At 44.8% G+C, this 5,751-nt stretch overlaps 1 long non-coding RNA gene across 1 annotated transcript; it reads right to left on the bottom strand.

Annotated features, from left to right (window-relative positions):
- Positions 1-4,320: 4,320 nt before the first annotated feature.
- On the bottom strand, positions 4,321-5,290 carry LOC310948585. The gene is made up of 3 exons (XR_014593250.1): positions 4,822-5,290; positions 4,621-4,716; positions 4,321-4,472 (listed from the first exon to the last, which is right to left on the bottom strand). It is a non-coding gene; the product is annotated as an uncharacterized lncRNA (long non-coding RNA).
- Positions 5,291-5,751: the final 461 nt, after the last annotated feature.

The following is a 5,751-nucleotide window of genomic DNA, read 5'->3' as shown; positions in this document are numbered from 1 at the left end:
GTGTGCGCGTCAGGTAAAGTGCAGGGAATGCCGCACTGTGCTAAAGGCTGGGACTCTCCTATGCCACAAACAAAGAGCACAAAAGCGCGCATGCCTCTGCCCGACAGTGTCAACTGTCACAGCTGGGTATGTTGTGTCCAAACTAAGTGGCAGGTGCAGAATGAAGGTGCGGGACACAGCGACATCTGCCGGTGGACTGAGAGAACGCCTGTCCTGTCCGCTCCGACCATATGGTCCGACCATGATCCATGGACTGTATAATAAACACAGTAGCCCATAACCACAGAAGCAGGGCTGGACTGGGGCCACGCCATGGTTATTTACATGATATGTGTAAGCATATGCCATACCAGAGGATGTATGTGCACATTGTGAAGTTTCAAAAATTCAAATAAAGTGCAGTAGCCTACATGGAAGAGAGTATCCATTTAAAAAAAAAAAATGGATAAGCACTTTCACTACTCACAGAGACCTTTTTCTTGAGGGAGACGGCCACAATTCCCATCTGAAGTGAAAGTGGTTGTCAAAGAAACACTGCTAGAGATGTCTTTTCCGTGTTTAATTAAACATACAATTTACACAAGACAATTAGGCCTACAGTAAGAAAGAGAAGGAGGGAGATGCAGAGAGAGGCAGGGATGTTAGTGTCACTAGTCTCTGTTTATCAATGATTAATCATCCATTTCAGCAAAGAAATGTTTCACTAATAGTATGTGATAATAGTGGTTAGCACTGTCGCCTCCCTCACACAGGCCACCCGTGTATAGGTATAGAGGACTTTCCTTGAAAAAAAGGCCCTGCAAGCAAGTTACAGGTTCGATCCCGGCAAGACTCAACCAATAAATGTCATATATAACCAAGAATATGAAACTACAGCATGTGTTCATAACACAAAACTATCAGATTCAGTCGTTTAAAGTGAAACTAAACACAATTTGTTTGTAGAAAGAATTGTTTAGGATGATAATTAGATGATAAAACCATAATATTTAAAGAATGTACAATAATGCAACTTTTACATGCTGCTGCTGGTAAAAAAGAAATTGAACTACAGTAGCAGTGATAATAATATTACTTGAATTGAACTGAATAATAATAGCAATACAAATAATAGATTAAACACTAGACAGTGATTTACATAAAGAACACCCTTTAAATAATCACAAAAGAAAGATATTAATTTCCAAAATGATGTTAGTATTATACTAAGGTTTCATTAATATATTGTGTTGATGCGTAAGCATACAGCTGAGCACATTAATGATTATAATATTTAATTCATTTATTTTGTATCACTATTACTTCACCCATGAAGTAAACACAATAATAGACTATAATATTTAATAAAATCATTTCTTTATGACTAGTTCTCCCCCTCCCAGGTAAAGACAGTCACAGTGATGCTTTATATGAAATATTTTATTGAAAAACAGCTAAATTCTAAAACACACAAAATCTAAATAGCAGATTAAGAGATCACAGATTAAATACAGCAGATATTTGTGCATTCATAAATATATACAATATAATAATTCACAGAAAACAAAAGCATACAAATTATTCTAAAAATAACAATAATAAAGCAAAATGATCTTACCATCTCAAGCAAACAAAAAAGAAAAAATTAAATTCACACATTTGAAAAGGAGTAGGAAAAAGTATAATTTCTTTAGTCCCACCCTTTCTCTATAATTAGTGGTATTTTTAAAATAAATTATACATTATAATATAGTAATAACCACTTATTTTTATATTTTTAATTTCAGCATCTTCATTTTCATTTATAAAATAAAAAAATCCATGTTTTGGTTATGAACATGTAGCCACAGCCATGTACAGTGTGTGTGTGTGTGTGTGTGTGCATGTGTGTGTGTGTTTGTGTGTATGAGTGTGTGTGTTCGTGTGTGTGTGTGTGTGTGTGTGTGTGTGTGTGTGTATGAGTGTGTGTGTTTGTGTGTGTTTGTGTGTATGTGTGTGTGTGTGTGTGTGTGTGTGTGTGTGTGTGTGTCTGTGTGTGTGTTTGTGTGTGTGTGTGTATGTGTGTCTGAAGGTATATCTGGGGTTTGGGGGGTATGCAGTCACTTTCCCTTCTCTGCGACCCATCGGCCCCTCTCAGCCTCATAAAAGTCAGAGAGTTTGAAGTCTGTCCAGCTCATCTCCTTCTCCATGCCCTGTGGTTGGTACAGGGAGAACACTCTGGTGGGGCAGTAGATGTATTTCCCCGGCACTCCGGGGAAGCTGGCGTGAATGTGGTGGCTGTGTGGGCTCTGCTTCAGCGGCTGGTGACAGAACCTGCACAGACGACCTGTAGGCAGCTGCACCGCTGACTTCCTCTTCGCTCTCTCTTCTACCACTCTCCTCCACTCTGCGCCTCGCTTTCTGGCACCCTCCAGCTCCCGCTCAAAGAATGGAGATGCTGCAAACTCCTCAAAAGGCATCCGCGGGTTTGTGAGGCCTTCATCTTTATATGTCTTAAAGACCCTCGTGGAGCAGTAAAAGTACTTCACGGCTGTTGCCTGATAGAAGAAATTAACTGAAGAGCCGTCGCAGAGATACCGGGACTTTGGCTGACCGCAGGCTAAACAGTTTCTGGTTGTTATCTTCTTCTGCTGCTGATGTTGCTGTTGTCTTTGGAGGACCTCACTCACAATCTTCTCCACTGTAGCCCGACTCAGTGACTCATCCTGGGGCGCAGCCACAGGTGGAGGGTTAACAGGTGCAGGAGGCAGGGTGATGACAGGCACACTGACCGTTTGACTGCCTGTGGTCAAACTCTGCCACAGCTGCTGTCTTTCAAGAACCTTCTCTGTGCTTGTGTTGATGGAGGAGCTGGTGTTTTTTAGCTTGGCCAGATGTTTTACATATCTTGAGATATGTTGCCATGTGGTTGGATGGAGAAGGCTGTTGGGGTCGGTGCAAGTCCTCTGGACCATGGCAGCATAGTCTGCATCCACCCGCTTCAGAGTGTCTTTCACGCCATGGTGTTTAATTAGAAGCCCGTCGATGGCGGCTCTCATGGCTTCTGGCCACCGGCCGTGATCCAGGACCTGAATAAGACCTCCAGTCTTTATGGGTCCGGTGCTGGTGGCCCTGGGAGACGAGGCAACAGGCAGCGGTGCTACCCCTGGCAGATTTAAACAACAAAGCATATGTTTATCATATTGTTTTTTGAGCTGTTCAATATGTCACATTTATTATATTTTCCCTTCATTTTCGCATTTTGCATACTTTAGCTTACTAATTCTTACTAATGGACAAAATCTAAATGATTGTCATGAACTCTATTCCGAGCAAACTGTTTCGAACTGTTTTTAAGTGTCACCCACCTCCCCTCCCTGTCTGAGGGAGGGGAGGTGGGTGGTATGAGTTACCTGTATCTGTCAAAGACTGAGTCTATAGTTTGGCTGTGGCAGGAGCTGGTGTCAACGGCTGCTGAAACATGGGAACTGCTTCTGATTGCTGCATAGACAACAGGACAGGTGCTAATCCTCCTGGATCCTCACTGTTCTCCTGAAAAACAGCATCAATACAGTGATTCAGTGGGCCAGTCTGCAGGTCAGTCAGTCAGTGACAGTGAGTCATAAACCTAGATTACCTGAGAGTCCGTGCTCACCACAGCGGCAGGGCAGGGATCCTCTGTCTCCATGGCTGCAGCAGCTGAGATGTTGGGCTGTGTCCTGTTCTTGTCCCAGTTTAAGAACACAGGACGACAGCCTGGCTCCACATACTGCAGTCCAAATCTCTCCCCTGTTTTCCTGTTGGTTGTCTGCAGCATTGAGTATTTTGGCCTCCCTGTCACCTTTACTGAGACTGCATTCATCTCTGAAATCAACAGGGGGTCAAACACAGCTGGCAGCTCCACATCAGGTAGCTTCAGGTCCACCAGCCTCTGGAAGTTCCAGCGCACCACTCCCGTCATTGCCTGAGCCTGGAACAGTTCACAGGACACCCGGTTGCCTGTGACCCAGTGAGCCTGGTGAAGGTGGAAGCCCTCCTGCTGAGACGTGCCTCTCACAGGGATCCAAACACGTACAGCAGCTCCTGCGCCCTTGGTGTAGTTGAGCTGCAAGGTTCCACCAAACCTGTACAGGGTTCCCTCCCCTACCTCTGGGTCGCTCAGGCAGCCTCTTAGGATGTGGACACGCTGGATCTGCCACACCTTCAACATGGAGGCCTTAAAGAGGAGCACATCATTGGCGTCCTTTGAGAGGTGGAAGTTATGCAGAACATCTTCCACTCTCTGCAGCAGTTCTCTGGGCTCCGGCACCCTGGTCCTACAGTGCTCCCGGATGTGCTGCTTGGTGGGATTAGCAGGGGATATGCCACAGAAGTTGTACGCCTCCCGGAACCTTCTCTGGTCTACGACAAGGAACGCTGCAGAAAGGAACTGGCAGAAAGAGCTGTACACAGGATGGTGTACAGCTGTATCCCAGGCTCTACAGAAGAACTGTGGGAGACTGGCTTTCCAGGTGCTTTGGAAAAAACAGACACCAGATGTTATCATTACTTCACATGAGTGTTAGACAGTATAACACATTGAAAAACTTGCTTCTGTTCATCAGAATAACAGGGATATGAATGTGGATATGAATGTGAGACACACATGTAGAGGATACATACTTGGTCTGAACACACTGGGTGGCTGCTCTTCTATCCCCAGCTGTGTGGCGAGGGCGAGCAGCTGAGGAGGGACAGGCAGCGGGGCCTTCTCCGTGGCTGTGGGATTAAAGCGCAAAGGCCACACTGTTTGGTCACAGAGCACGTGCAGTAATAACATCACACAACGTTCAGGGTGGTTTTAAGAAGTGAACACACAATAACCTTTGAGAGAAGTGACAGTCACAGAGGGGACGTCGGGGTCAGCAGGTGAGGGAACAGTCGCAGCAGCTGTGGGCTTCGTCCTGTGTGCTGTCAAACATATTCACTGTCAGTGTCATCACACCGTCAAGTTTGTTTCTGCTTCACAATGTTTCTGTCACTAACTGCTGCTACACACTGAAACTACAGCTGCTGTTGACTGTGAACTGTGATTTATTTCAAACGTAAAAGCACAGAAACATTATCAACAGATACTGTAATAATCACACCAGCTGTCCTTCAAGGATGTGGCATGGTAACCATAATACATCTTAGATAGATATTTCACATGCCAGATCCTTGAATGACAACCTGAGGAAAAGCATGCAAAAAAAGAAAACACTTACCCTCATCGCTGACATGTTATTTCCTTCAGTTAGTAGGAGAGTAAAAGAACACAAGCATCAGAACAGGCCAGAACACGGCCAAAATAACAAACGAGTTGACGGAGAACGGTAGTAGCAGGAGGATTCTGGTGAAACAGAATCCTCCCTCCACAGTGATGGAGAAAAACCTGTTGCTGGAGGCAAAGCCGGGGATCTGGAGACTGCTGCTGATGGCCCTGAAAGCACAGGGGACATAAGACTTTTATCATGTACAGTAAGACTTTAGAAAACTCTTTTTATTAAACTAGATCCACCTACTTGGTTCCGTGTCGTATTTAGACGGAGACATCTCTAACATCTCTCTCTCCAGCTCCTCGTCCTCCATCACTAGGGGATTAAACAATAACATTTATGACATGTTAGGTACATTAAATGTTCACATTAAATCAGTATGTGCATGGTTGTGAACTGACCAAGTGTGGTGGATGTCGCTGTGGAGGCAGCTGATGTGGTGGAGATAGGTGCTGGAGAAGACTCGGCCGTCTGCTGCCTCAGGATATACTGCTGA

The sequence above is a fragment of the Echiichthys vipera genome (assembly GCF_963691815.1).
Source record: "Echiichthys vipera genome assembly, chromosome: 6".
Lineage (NCBI taxonomy): Eukaryota > Metazoa > Chordata > Actinopteri > Perciformes > Trachinidae > Echiichthys > Echiichthys vipera.
This window is presented reverse-complemented; position numbering and strand designations above follow the sequence as displayed.